The sequence below is a fragment of the Mesoplodon mirus genome, assembly GCF_964341445.2.
Source record: "Mesoplodon mirus genome assembly, chromosome: 14".
NCBI classification, from domain to species: Eukaryota; Metazoa; Chordata; class Mammalia; order Artiodactyla; family Ziphiidae; genus Mesoplodon; species Mesoplodon mirus.
The window spans coordinates 85,724,282-85,739,819 of NC_138990.1; positions in this window are offsets into that span (position 1 = coordinate 85,724,282).

Consider the following 15,538-nt stretch of genomic DNA (forward strand, 5'->3'; position numbering starts at 1 on the left):
CAAACTAAAACACAGGTTTAGGTAAGGTGCTGACATTTGTGAAGGCATATTGTTAATTAACTAGTACTGTAGCCATATAAATTGTCATAAATTATTTTCTCTTTATGTGTTTTAATTAATGGTTTTTCTCTCTGCAATTATTAATTTTCCTGAAAATTTTCTTTTTCTTCTCCTGGTTGGAACCTAATGATTGAGGACAATACTGACAGTAATGACAGAGGCTAACCTTCATTATCTTATTAAATCCTTGCGACAGCATGATGAGATGGGTGCTATTAACTGTTCTATCTTAAAGAAAAGGAACCTGAGCTTCTGGGAGATGAAGCAACTTAGTCCAGGTGGCAGATCAGGGTTTTGAATGTAGGCTTTGTGGTTCCAGAGCCTGTGCACTGACACTTCATGCCTCACAGCTCCATGCTGCAGAAGCAGGTGGAAATGACAAGCTTCAGTCTGACTTGAGTCAGCCAGCTTCAAATCTGCAGCAGGCAAGAGCCTGTGAGTGAGAACTGCCATCATCGGGACGGCACTAGCCCTGCGCACTTTGACCAGGTGGTTGCTGCCTCATTTGCCTGGAACCTCACACCCCTGCTCCCTGCCAAGTCCTCTGAGCTAGGATTTCATGGTCCCATGATTGCACCTGGTATTCGGAGGGCAGCTCATGGATAATACATGTCATCGACATGATGCTCGACCTATACAACTCATCTTCCAGCTCCTGAGGGCCTCTCCTGCTGTCTTTGTTAAACATCTGCTGGGTGTAGCCTCTGCCTGCAGCATCTGGCCAAAACCATCCCCCTCCTCCCTCCCTAGGAGAGTGCACAGCCCAGCTGGGAAAGCCAAGACCATCAACGACCTAAGAAAGAGTTACAAAGCAACAGCTCACCTGCAAAGGCAAAGTGAGAGACCTCAGCGCAAGACTTTGAAAGATGTTTTGGTAAATGAAAGATGGCTTGAAAGTCTTCGCTAGTCCCCTCATTGAGAGTGGAGTCTAATGCCTCCTCCTGAATGTGGGCTGGCTCAGCTGAGACTGTCACCCAGAATGCCTACCCTTGAGACCACCATGCTGGAGAGATCACCTGTAAGTGCTCCAGGTGAGAGCCCCAGCTGAACTTCACCTGGCAGCTTCCATCCAGGCCTCTTGGAACACTCACTCTGGGAAAAGTCAACTGGGAGTACCAGACGTCTGAGTGAAGCATCCTAGATCTTGCAGACCAGCCTTTTCACCAGCTAAGGACTGTTGAGTGATTTTAATCAACATCACGAAGAGCAGAAGGATTGTCCAGCAGAGCCCCATCCAAATTTCTGACCCACAAAATTGTGACATGTCATAAAATGGTGGGTGTCTTTCGCCTCTAAAGTTTGGGGGTTGTTTGTTACATGGCGATAATTTACTGGGGCAGACCACTCAGGGCCAGGATAAGTGCAAAAAGCTTTTGTGGACTGGAGCTAATGAAGACATGGTTTGTGCTGACATTAGTGGGCACAGGGACTTTGCAGGGGAAGACACAGAATAAATATTTCTGATCTTGAGGGAAAGAAAGTGGGGTAAGGAAAAGGGGCACTGAATTGAGAGAAAATAAGCCCTAAAATGGATGAGAAGGGATGAGGGGGCACAGCTGGTGGAGGAGTCCAGAAGTCATGTGGGCCAAAAGAGCCTCCTTGAATGAGGGGTGAAGTGGCAGGGGACTCAGGGGGAGAAAGCAGGAAGGATGTGGAAGGAGGTGCCAGCCCCTGAGCCCTCGTGGGGTTCTAGGCACCCAGCCTGCTGTGTCCCCTGCCTGAGTCAGCAAAGGAGGAGAAGTGCCATCTTCATTTGCCAGTGAAACCCTCGCAGGGCCAAAAGCCACACGCAGTGGGACCCACGGCTCCCTTCAGAGCCCTTCCACCATCCCAGGTTCTCTGAGGAGGAAAGAAAGGGCAGGCAAGCCTCCAGCTTCTGGGAGAACATATGCCAGGGTGAACAAGAAGCTGCCCAGGGCCACACAACCAGTCCAGGGCTGGAGCCGGATGCAAGGGATCCTGGATTCCCACCCCTGTTCTTTCAACCTGCTTGCACCTAAGTAATCACCTCAGAGGAAGTGAAGAGCAGAAAGGTGGGGGGGGGGTCAGGCGAGGGGGTTCACATCCCAGCTCAAAGCTGGTTTCCCGGAAGGACCACGGTTATTCAGAGAGGGAGTTTACTGCGTTGGCATGCACATGCGGGCTCGCACACACATGCACACTCTCTCACACACACACACGTATCAGACTGCAGAGAGCTATGAATCACACACCACATTCTGCTCAGGGGAAATGTGGGCTCTGAAAAGCTTTCCAGAAACACAGGAACACGAGGCGGTCAGACTCCAAACTGGCTCTCTGTCCACCCTTCATAATCAACACGGATGCTGAGAGCCCAGGAAGGAAGGAGTGCCTGGATGGATTCCTGGCCGTGAGGGCCCGCATCCAGTGTTCACCTCATGCCTGGACCACCGGTAAGCAGGGCAGTTGCCGGTCCCTCTTTGGATGGGGTGGGGAAAGCCAGGGGCCATGGAGCCGTTCTTCAGCCCACACTGCAGCCACAGAAGGCACACCAGGGCACGAGCCTGCCGTCTCTCTGAGATTTGTGGGGCTTTTGACTTGCCTGCAAACCCAAGTGACTCAGAGCTATGGGGTTTCTAAGTCTCCCTCCCTTTAGCTCCGATGGCATCTCCGAGTAATCACAGAAAGGTTACAAGGATCAGAGACACCAGTTTCCCCACCCTCACGTTGCTCTCTGGAGGGTGGCAGAGACCCTTCGTCCTAAGGGTCATCTTTCTTCATAGCCCGCTCTCAGCCCAGCCCCCAGAGCAAGTGCTTCCGTCCCACCTCTGGGTCCTATACCCCATCACCTCCTTGGTCTCCATCTTGGCAAGGTGGCCTGTCCCCACCCGTTAGAATTCTGGGAAAGTCAGAGAGAGGAATGGAACAATGGCCTAAAATTAGAACCCACAACAGAAGCGTGGAACTCTGAGTCATGCATTGTTCTGTTTCTGCTGCTCTGAGGGCTGCCTGTGCCCACGGTGGCCCTGATGGACTGCTGACAACAGGATTAGAGCGAGCCAGGCCTCGGGGGAGAGGGGATGGAGGGAGTGGTGGCCCCGTGGAGCCTGGGCTACTGGATGTCAGAAACCGGTTGGAGGACAGAAGGCCAGCGTCGCCCTCGTGTCAGGCCCGAGTGGCATGGAGAGCGCCTCACACCTGCCTGGCTGCAGCATGAATCGGCCACGATCAGGAGCGCCTCAGGAATCACTGGGCAGCTGGTCCCTCCCTCCTGAGACCCCACACTTGTCACCTTCTCAGAAAAAATTGATTCATGGGGGCATCCTCCAGTTTGCACCCCAGGATGGGGACTGCATCCTTTACCCATCAGGTTGGGGACATCACAAGGGTGGGAGCTCCCAGCATGGACCCTGGCCTGAAAGCCCTCTTGTCTGTCTTCTCCCCTCCCTTTAATAAAGGAAACTGGTATTGTGAGGTCCCCTCCTGTGTAAAGCCCCTCCTCGGTCACTGCTGACACGAGTGTCCCCACCTGCAGGCAGGCCAACCCGTGGAGGGTCAGGCCTCCTATGGAACATGATTTTCCTCGAGTTCCTTTTGTGCTGGGCTTTGTGGGAAGGGTGGGGCCGAGAGAGACAGTCCCTCGCCAGGCTTCAGTCTCCCTCAGTGTCCACGGGGCTCCTCAAAAGTCAACAAGAACCAGAACACCACCAGGGCAGCTGGCCTAAGAGGTGACTCCAGGGGCTCTGAGTCTAGGGGGTCTGGGGGCCCTGCGGGAACCCTGCAGTCTGCTTGTCTACTGCATCTCCCAGGAGAGTCCCATGTGAGGACGGGGAGCTGGGGGGAGGGCGGGCAGAGGTGCGAGAAGGCCACCCTTTGAGAATCATGAGCAGAGGCATGGACATAAAACAGCCAGATTTGGAAGCAGTGACTGCACAGGCCCACTACCTGTCACCCCTTGAGGGTGCTAGGGAAGCTTGATGGTTGGAAGAGGGTGTGTGCTGGGCACCGAAGGTGGGTGGCATAGAGGGAAGCAGGAATTCGAAGTGAAAATTAAGAAAGATTGTGAAGAGTCTCGGATGCCTGCTAAGGTCCCTGATTTTCTCTTCTTGGAGATGGTGGCCGCGTGGTCACAGGCATGAAGTCAGAGCTGTTTGGGGAAGGAGGCCAGCGGGGAAAAGAGGCCGCGACTTTCCCAGGTACTGCTCGGAGGCTGGCCCTTTGCAACAGCCCCGTAAACGCCCGCGGGTCCAGTGCCTCTGTGCCTGAAGAGCCTCCTGCAGCTGTGCGATGTGGGGGGAGACAGGCTGGAGCTGGGATGGGCCAGTGAGGAAGGGTCGGCAGGGACACAAGTGGTGGCACAGATTGTGAAGGTGGGAGACAGGCCTTGGGAGCCTTGGGATGGGGAGGCCTGGGGCTGGGAGGTGGGCGGAGGCAACCCGTGTGCCCCATGGAAGGTGAAAGAAAGGTGACGCCAAGACCAGACGAAAACGCTAACTTTCGTCCATGACGGCCTCTGCTTCCGAGATGGGTGCTGGGGCGGGGGGGAGGGGGAGTGGAGCATGGGAGCCCTCAGCCTCGCGTGTCCTGGGTCGGGGAGAACGTGTCCACTAAACTCAGTCCCTCAAGGGGCAAGGGCCTCATCATCTCCCCTCCCAGCTGGCTGGCACTGTAAGAGAAGCCTCTGGAAGAATTTCCCACAGCTGGAGAGTTCCCGGCACGTGGCTGGGCTGTGGGAGGAGGTGCACCAGCCACCGGCGTCCAGGCCTGGAGGACAGTCAGGCCTGGAGGACAGTCAGGTCTGGGGCTGGGGGGGCGGTGTTCGATTTAGATAGAAAACCCAGAGGTTCAGTTCCAGTTCAGACCGGCTCATTGGTTTTTCTCCTTTTAAGACGCAGTCTTTGTTTATAGAGAGGCTTTGTATTTGTTTCCATTTGGGATCCGGCAGATGAGTGTAGGGAATGCCAGGCTCCGCTTCACGGATCAGCTCCTCTTGGACACACGCGCAGCCTGCCTTGACGGCGCTGTCTCCTGTCTGTCTGCTCCCCTAGGATGGAGGGGGCCTGGAGCAGGCAGGGGGCAGGGCTGCCGCTGACAAGGACGCCAAGGAACAAAACACCACAGCGCCAGGCTCGTGGATCATCTCATTTAAATCCTTACGTTAAAGTCATGCAGCGGGTACCATTATTAGCCCCATTTTACAAATGGAAACAGAAGTTCAAAGAGGTTAAAAATCGTGCCCGTACGTTGTTCCGCTGGAACCTGCACAGCTAGAATTTGAACCCAAGCAGCCTGGCTCCAGGGCCTCTCCTGGAGCAGGGTTTATTCTGCACGAGGTACCGCTGCCCACAGAGGGAAGTGGCCCCAAGGACTTCCTTCTCCCTTGAAAGAGGATGCAGACTGAGAGGCAGGAGGGGCTTGCAGCCCCAGAGCTGGGTGACCTGTTGTGCCCCACCCAGCAGGGCTGCCCCCTCGAAGGCTTCCCCTAGGCAGGTACCTGGGGGTGTGGAGCAGCAAAGGGTCCCCCACGCCAGGACAGCTGCAGAGGTGCGGAAGTCAGCCAAGCCTCAGGCTTTGGAGGCAGAAGGTGGGACTCAGGAACCCCACAGCCCTGGAAGGACATCTCACCTCCTTGAAGTCCCCTCTTTATTTTTTTTTTTTTTTGCTGTACGCGGGCCTCTCACTGTTGTGGCCTCTCCCATTGCAGAGCACAGGCTCCGGACGCACAGGCTCAGCGGCCATGGCTCACGGGCCCAGCCGCTCCACGGCATGTGGGATCTTCCCGGACCGGGGCACGAACCCGTGTCCCCTGCATCGGCAGGCTGACTCTCAACCACTGCGCCACCAGGGAAGCCCCCTGAAGTCCCCTCTTGATACCGCCTCATGGGAACTCTGCCCTGGAGCCCCAGTAAAACCCTGGGGGGTTCCCAGCCCGCCATTCCCCAAGACCACCTGCCTCCCAGAGTGTGCCTCGGGGAGAAAGGAGGGCCCAGTCTCGGCAGAGAAAGGCATCTTCACAGACAGACACTCGCCCGCTACACAAAGGCCAAGGTAAGAGTCAGGATCAATGAAAGCAGTGACATGAGGCAATCAGGCCAATTACTGGGGAGCGAGGCCACTGGGCAGCTGTAAGCTGTGTGGGAGCCCACCAGCTCCCCACCACCCTGGGAAGGCTGCCCGGAGGAAGCTGCCCTTTGCCCAGGCTCCATTCCTAGCACCACTGTGGGCCAGCTGGCTCCCTCAAGCCCCTGCAGCCCTCACTGACAGGGGCAGGAGGAGGAGAGGGGGGAAGAGGCACAGCGGGGGAGGAGGTGAAAAGATAGTTCATCCCAAGGAACCACACCACCTCCAAACCATCGATTCTGCACAACTCCACTCCACACGGCTTAGCTCCCTGCCTGTGTCAACAGCTCCCAGACCTAGAGCTCCAGCTCTCCTCCCACACGAGAGTTTCTGAGGGCCTGCTGGACCCCCAGTGCTACCTGACAACTCCAAAGTGACACCCCACTTGATAGTTCCCAACCAAATTCCTCTTCCTCCAGAGACCCCTCCTGTCCTGTCACCCCATAACCTCACCATGCACTCGGGAAGTTTCTTCACTCCTTCCTCTCCCTCACTTCCCACACCCAATGGGGCACCACGGCTGACCGTCTATGCCTCAAATGTCTCTCTCATCCATCTTCTCTTCCTATGCCAGAGTCAGTGCCCTGGTTCACATAACCCTCTCTTCCCTAGACCACAGCAGTGGCTCCTCCAACAGTGAGGATGCCTCCGCCTGTCAGTTACAAGGTGCCCAGCTCATAGAGGCTTAACCAAGTAAGTTGCTGAATACTGGTTCTTTTATGCAGTAGCTGTTGCATTCTCTGTGCCCAAGTCACTCTGGTCCTCTGTGTATCCATTTCCTCATCTCTAAGGTATGGATAATAACCTACATGTGTTACATGCATAGATAATATACATATATTATATATATAATATATATAACATGTATAGATTATATACATAATATATATAGCTATATATATATAATATATATTATATACATAACATGTATAGATTATATATAATATATAACTATATATAATATAGATTATATATAATATATATAACATGTATAGATTTATATATATCATATATATAATATATATATATATATATAGTTTCTTTAATTTCCCAATGAGGTTATTATAAGAAATTAAAGAATCAGTACATGTAAATTTCTTGGGAGACCTCTCAAAAAATGTTAGCCTCAACTATTCCACGACAGGTAGCCAAAAGGCAGGCAACCAGGACTGGCTAACTCAGCCACCCAGATGTTAGGGATTGGGGTCAGCCGTGCCTTGATTCCCGTGGCTTTCCCCTGAAGTGTGTAAGACAATAGCCATGGAATCCAACATCACATTCGCACAAGGCAAAGTCTAAAGGCAAAGAAGACATTTTCCACCTCAATTTTCTCTTTTTATCAGGGAAGAATTTTCTTCCCCAGAAACCCACCCCCAGGAGTATTCCCTTGGGTTCCATTGGCCAATCCAGGTCACATGGCCACATCTAGCTGTAAAGGAGGCTGGGAAAGTGAGTGTGACATTTTTAGTCCTTTGCCATGGCGTGGTTTCTGCCTGCGAGAGAAGGAAGGCTGCCATTCTGGGTACCTGGATTACCTGCCCTCGGTCTTTTTCCTCTCTAGACCATCCTCCATCCTGCCACCAGAGAGATCATTCTAATCTCAGATTTGGTTGTGTTGTCCCTGCTTAAAAACTCTTAATAATCAACCTCAGGATAAAAGCCACAGTCCTTGAGGCAGCATATATAATGTCTTCCACTGTGGGAATCACAACTTCTCTTCCTCCATTCCCCAACCTCCAGCCAGTTTAAACTTCTCACCATTCTCTCAACTTGGGATGGTCTTCCTCCGCCCCCCTACCTGCTCCTAAATCTGCTTGACTAAACGAAACTCCTACTCATTCCTCCAGACACAAGCTTCTCTGTAAAACTTCTTTGGCCTCTTTGTTCTCCTGTGAGGCCAAATACCTATCATGATGCCAGACAAGAGGTGTTCAGTCAATGTTTGATAAAGGAAGAAGAGAGGAAGGAAGGGAGGGAGGGAGGGAGGGTGGAAGAAAGGGAGGGAAGGAGGAAGGTTTAGAAAGGAAGGGTTAAGAAGGAGGGAAGGGGGCTTCCCTGGTGGTGCAGTGGTTGAGAGTCCGCCTGCCGATGCAGGGGACGCGGGTTCGTGCCCCGGTCCGGGAAGATCCCACATGCCGCGGAGCGGCTGGGCCCGTGAGCCATGGCCGCTGAGCCTGCGCGTCCGGAGCCTGTGCTCTGCAATGGGAGAGGCCACAGCAGTGAGAGGCCTGCATACCGCAAAAAAAAAAAAAAAAGAAGGAAGGATTAAGAAGGAAAGATTAGGGTGATGCCCTGGGCACCATCGGCCCCTTTACCCCTCCCATGGAAAGCTCCACCCACTACTAGAATAGCCCATGGGGCCTCATGACATGTCCCAGCTGGAGGCTGAACAAGAGACCATACTCTCATTATTATAGATTCAAACATTTTGGTTTCCCTTTGGGAGAACTCCCTCACTCTGGGCTACTTTCCTGCAGCCAATGAGACATGCCAAGTATTTCTAAAGAGCTGTAGTGCTACAAAGTAGGTGAAGGGAGCAGTTCCTATTTGTCCTTTGAGTGTCATCACATTGGATTTGGCCCATCTCTCCAGCCTGACACTAAGTCTCTTTGATCTTTGACCCTGATACCCATTCGCTAACCCCCTCAATCCTGAGTCACACACTCATTTGATAAGCACATCGCCTATGTCTTCATCTCTTTAGCTACTAGAATCAATAACAAGCCAGGACATTCTGCTGAAAACTCCCTCCATCTGACCTCAATCGTTTCCTCAATTAACACTCTCTAGGTGTGGCCATTCACTCCTGGAGAGGCTGGGTAAGACCAAAGCTTGGCTCAGGGCAACCTTGGGAGATGGCAAAGTGAGGAAAACCCGCCCCAGCCGGGGCTCAGCCGTGCTGGGCTCCCAGGTCGGGGAACCAGACTGATACCTGGTACCCAGGAATTCTCAACACGGCTGCAGAGTGTGTCTTCCCCAACTCAGAAGCAGGCAGACCTTCTGCCCTTCCTCTGCCTTTGTTTCTCCTTTTCACTGCCTGACTTCTATGAGTTATTTCACTTTCAAAATTCCCAAGAGAGAAGATCCAATGGAGCCAGCTGGTCGCTGTCCAACATGGAACAGCCCTACGTGCAAAATCTTACCACTGGGCTGGGCTCGTTTATGGGAGGTTAGTCTCACCTGCATCCAGCCAAAAAATGGCTTCCTTGGGCTCAAGTCCTAATTCCTGGGCCAACCCACTGTGGGCAGAGAAGAGCAAAGTCCCAGACCATAACACCCAGCATTCACTTGCAAGCAGATGCCCAAGGCCACTCTCTTCACAAGGGGGCAGTGTGGATGGCAGGCACCTGGAGTTCTGCAGACTAGTGCTTCTGGCTCCAACCTGTGAGAACAGGAGTGGGAGGCTTGCAGGCTGTGGGAATGCTAGGATCAGAAACAAAACATGATTGTGGAGCAGTCGATTGCTCAGGACACACAGCTGTCATGGGGGCAGGAAGTGAGCTTGGGCCAGCGGAAAGAGAGCAGACTGGCAGTGGATACTGCCAAGGCAGGGTCAGCCTTGGAGAGGCCTGGCCAGAGGGGCCAGAGGGGCCAGAGAGAGGACTAAGCCTCAGACGGTAATGGCAATCCTGGCAGGCCGGATGGCACAGCCTGTGGTTCTCTGGGAAGAGGGGATGCAGCAGACACAGACCCAACACTTGGATAGAACAGAGTTCCTGAAGGGGCTCAGGGACAAGAGGGACCCTCTGTTAGATGGAGTTCAAGGCCACCCCTAATCTCTGGATCTGAGGCTTTAGGTCAGAGCAAGGCTGAAAATAAGAGGTAACTGTACTGACTTAACCAATTCCACACTGAGCTCCTTACATTTCCCAAAACCTGGTTGGGATTTATTCCTGAATCAACCTTCTAGGTAGCTGGACATCCACCAGGTCTCAGCTGTAAAGGGAGGAAAGAGGCAGGGTCAGAGAAGGGCTAGTTCATCCTAGCCCCTGGATCACCGTTTGACCCACAGGGGTGACCTGAGAAACTTTGGGTAAAATAGACACACCTGCCCCCCCCTTTTAATTCATAATCCATCAAAAATGAACGTGAAGGTGTTTCACAGGTTTTTCTAGCAGAGACAGGGCGGTTCCTGGCACGACCACTTTCTTTTTCACCCATCCAGTCAAGGAGCCAACTTGGGCACGATACCTTCCGCCGTAATCCATCTTCTCTTCAGTTTTTAAATTCAGAATGGCATTGGGCCAGGCTTCCTGATCCCCTCCCAGCTTCCATGATGACTTGGAGTTGTGCAATCACGTGGCTGTCTCTGGGCCTGCGGTCCTGACCCCCACTTAGAACAGGATATGGGCACATGGATTGATTACCCTGAGGCGATGGTTGGGTATCATCTGAGTCATTGGTTCACAAGGGCAGTGGTGGAATGGAACATTTGCATTCATTCTGGATCATTCACCTAAGGGGAGGAAAGATTCAGGCAGGGGCAGCAGGAGGCCTGTTTACACCAGGGGGTGGTTAGCATAGGAGCCTATTTCTCACACACTTTGTAAGGTCAAGTCCAAACTCCTCCACCTCACATGAGGAAACAACTACTATAGGTTTTCAGTGTATTGCCAGTGCACATTTGGAAACATGGATGTAAAGCAGACGTAATAAATTTCCAGAAAATGATCTCATTTGGAAGTTGAGAGGGAGGCGTTGGGCATTGGAGAAGGATGGTGACTTCCGCTGGCAAGAGCTTGCTCATCCCTCGACCTTAGTTATCTCTTCCTCAAATATGTGGGGAATTAAAGGGGTCCCTGAGTCGGAACAGGATACTTCAAGGTCTTAGGGGGACTGTGAACTTGGAACAGGGCGTCTCATTCTCTCTTCCCCTCCACTTCCCCTCAGCGTGAAAGTTCTGACCATCGTAATAAACAAAAATAACTTCACTAAGAGAGAAACAGTTACATAAATTATAAAAATGATTTAATATATACTAAATGTATATGTATTTCATATATCCATAAGTTATATTGAGTGTAAAATGATATGATTAACTTAATTTTGCTATTAAAATTTAGATTAGAGTTTTAAGTAACATGCATTGCTTTTTTTTTTTTTTTAATGATAAAGCAAAAGAATTTATTGGAAAGGGGCACTCGAGCAGAGAGCAGCAGGGTACGGGAACCCAGGAGACTGCTCTCTGTATTGCTTTTATAATAAGAAAATATCATATTACTTAACAAAAGCTAAACATATTGGCTTAAAAGCATTGATTTTTTTTTAAAGTTTGTATTAACACCCACTTTTTTTTCCTTCAGTGGAAGTCCTTTCTTAATGCAATTTAGCTCACTGTCTGTTAACTTTTTTTAATTATTTGGTTTTTAAATTTAATAGAAGCAGTGGTTTTTCTGAATTTTCTGTCTGTCCGATTTTCCCTTCCTCCTGCCACCATCTCCTTTTGCTCCCTTCCCGATCAACCTTCTCCTTAGAGGGGTCTGGATTCACCCACTCTACCTCCTCACCTCGCATCGTCTCCCAGGGCTTTGCAATCTGACTTCCGCCTCTATCACTGCAGAAAAACTGGTTCCCAAGGTCGCCAGCAGACTCCTGGTGCTGAATTCAATAGACTCTTTCAGGCCTTATTGTACATGATTTCCTGGTAGTGTCTGATACTTGGCAACTCCCTGCTTCTCCCAAGTGTCTCTCCCTCTCTGATTTTCCTCCTGGGCCTCCCTCAGGCTCTCTCTTTTTTTTTTCTCAGACTCTCTCTTTCTAGCCCTCCTGAGCTCCAGATCCAAACCCCACAAGGCCCTCAAACCCAACAGATTCAAAACCCAACCTACCATCTCCTCCCCACACCAGCACCCCAGCCCCTCCTCTGTGCTTCATCTCTGTTGGTGGTTCCATCACCCAACCAGCAGTTTTGGTCAGAAATGTGGGAGATATTCTTGACTACCCCCTTTCCCTTACCTCCTTTATTCATCACATCTCCAGGTCCTATAACTGCCTTCTCCTAGGGACGGTCAAACCCATGTCCTCTCCACCTCCTTCTTGGTACCATGTGTCATCTGGCCTCACCCTGGATGCTGCTGTAGTCTCCTAACTGGAGACAATCCTGCCCACCCCATGTCCACCCTCAATCTGACTCTTCCTCCACACAAGGTGTAATTTTTATAAAATGCAAGCCCGGTGATCATTCCCCTTTTTAACATCTCTCAAAGGATACTTATCATCTTTGGGAGGAGATGGCCATCCCTGGCCGGGCCTGCAGCCCTCCTGTTCTGAAGCCGCCCACTTCTACAGCTCCTGCTCTGCCCCAGACCTCATCCCTAGACCTTCCCCCCAACTCAAGCAGGTAATGGTACCCAGGCCTCCAGGTCTTATTCCAAAATCCTACAATTGTGTAACCTGGGCTGGCCAAGGCCTCACTAGCTTCTGGGAACAAATGAAGTCAATCTATTGATAATAACCCTTATTTCTCTGGTCCACAGTGTACAAGAATTTGGCATCTTACAATCTCCACTCCAAGTATTTCTGGGAGGCCCCAGGAGTGCCTTACCCATGTCAACACACAAGTCTATTTGCCACCTAGAGGTTCATCAGCCCTGGTGGAGGGTATCACACTGCCTTCTCAGCATCCATTTCATCCTTCCTGCGTGTAGCTGCCAGGCAGTTTGAAGGTCCTGACCCCATCTCAACTCTAAAGGGGATCCTGATTGGTCCAAGCCAGTGTTTTTCAACCTCAGCACTGTGGACATTTTGGTCCAGATAATTCTTTGTTTGGAGTGGGGAGTGGGGCTGGCCTATGCATTGTAGGATGTTTAGCAGCATATCTGGCCCTTATCCACTAGATGCCAGTCACATACACACACACCACTTGTGATAAGATGCCTTCAGACGTTGCCAAATGTCCTCTTGGGGGCAAAATTGCCCTTGGTTGAGAACTGCTGGTCTAAGTCAATTACATAATGTCGTTCCCTTTACATTATTAGTTTGGATAAATGACCTAAACTGGTCCAATTAGAATGAAGATCTAATGGGATTGACTTATATACACTAATATATATATAATAGATAAGTAATAAGAACCTGCTATATAAAAGAAAGAAAGAAAGAAAATTTAAAAAAAAAAGAAAGAGAATTAGAGAGACTTCCCTGGTGGTCCAGTGGTTAAGACTCTGTGCTCCACTTCAGGGGTCAAAGGTTCGATCCCTAGTCAGGGAACTAATAAGATCCTGTGTGTCATGCAGCGAAAACACAACAGCAACAACAAGGACAACAAAAGAATGAAGATCGAGGGCTGTGTTCAGTGATTTTGTTTTCCCACCTGCTTGTGTGTGTCAACCAAGGAATTGGAGGTATAGCCATCTTGCAAACACAAGGGGACCCATTTGAAGGATGAAGTTGATCTCATGGAAATAAAACAGAGAGATGGAAAGAAATCAAGTCCTCAGTGACATCCTTAGACTTCTGGATCAAACTGCCTTCATCTCACTGCACTGCTGGACATTTCCATATACTCAGCCTATAAATTCCCTTTATTGTTTCCATTGTTAACAATCCTGTTAACTGCAACTGAAACCATCATCGCTACATCCTCTGTACAGGCCAGATCCACAATCTAACACCATCCAACACACCCTAACAAACAGTGTATTACTGCCATTTCCCACTGGGCTCTGATCTCCACTCCTGAACATGGTTCTTACATGCAGCACTTCCCAGTGGGCACAGCCACCAGTGGTCTGGAACCGTCAAGATGCAAAGCCACCAGAGGGTCACGTCATTGAGACAGACTCTCTCTTCCCCCATCATGTTACAGTGTGGGAGAGAATCTCAAAGCTAATTGTTCTGGCCACACTATCTTTTTGATTTTTAGTGAAACAGATATTTTGCTTTTACTTGCACTGTAGCTCTCTCTCCACCAAGGATAAGATATGAATTAATGGGATGTGGTCAAGAACATATTTAAGTAATAGACATCATCCTGTATTAGACTCCTTAGCCTCTCCAAGACAAACCAAGATCTTTCTAATATTAGGACATATTCTTTCCCAGAAATCCCCTCAGTCTCTCGTTCAAATAAACTCTGGTTTGTTAGACCAATATTGGTGTATCAATTAGCTTGTGCTAGTTTAGCCTGCAGTAACAAGCAATCCCAAAATTTCAGTGCCTTACAACAAGAGTTTTTACATTTTCAATATTATATTTATAATATAAACATAATAGTTCTACACATAAATTTATTATTAAAGATTCATCACCCGCCATTTAATATAATGGTGTCTTCATTCCAGGGTTCTTTATTTAGATTCGTCCTTTGATTAACTGGATTCCATCCCCAGGTAGTTTTTCGAGAAGTACCGGATGCAATGGTCCTGGCATATTTTCAGGTTTGTGAATGACTGTTGTCTGTAGACTTGAGTGATAGTTTGGCTGAGTGAAAACTTGTTGGGTCATATGTCCTTCAGAACTCTAGAGACATTGCTCCACTCTCTTTTGCTACTGAATGTCACTGGGGATAAGGCTCAGGCCAGCTGATATTGTTTCCTCCCTTGAGTGACTTGCTTTTTCTTCCTGGATGCCCATGTGATTCTTTCTTTAACTTTAATACCTAATTACTTCACTAGGATATGTTCTTTCTAGAACATAAACGTGCCCTTTCAAACTGTACATTCAGGTCTTCCTTTATAGGACAGCTTTCATTTACTTTTGAATTTTTTTCTCCTCTATTTGCTCTATCACTTCTAATGGAACAACAATTGCATACATGCTGGAGTTCTTTTTTTATATCTTGAACATTTAACCTATTTTTTCTATTTGTTCTTTCCATTTCATTTTATGAGATTTTTCTCATATTTTTCTACTATGCATCTTACTCTGATTTCAAAAGTATGCTCAATTTTTGTGATTGTCAATAAGGTTTTTATGTTTCTAACACACTTATTATTATCTTACATTTCTATTTTTTTATCTTTATTGGCTCACTTTTTAATCTCTCTCCGTTGTCTTAAAGTTGTTTCTTCAATCTCTTTTATCTCTTCTCTTCCTTCCATTTCCCCCTTAAGAGTTCATGTTCTCATTAATTTCTTTGAGATCAAGGACAGAGTATTTTTCTGAAATGCCCCTCTGTTTCCTGAAGTAATTTTTTTTTCCAATATACATTCTTCATCAGCCTTCTACTTTTATGTGTCTTTTCTCCTTTCTCTGTTGTACCAGTTTTCTTGATGATTCCTTTCTGTTTATTATTCACCCTTGAATGGGGAAAATTCTGTCTAGGCCAGCATTTTTCTTGAGAATTATGGTGGTGTGGTATGGCCAAGGCTGACAGCTTTAATTTAAGCATTACTCTTAAGACCTCTTTTCTTACCAAAAACACTGTGTTCTCTGCCTTAGGACACAATATCCCTCA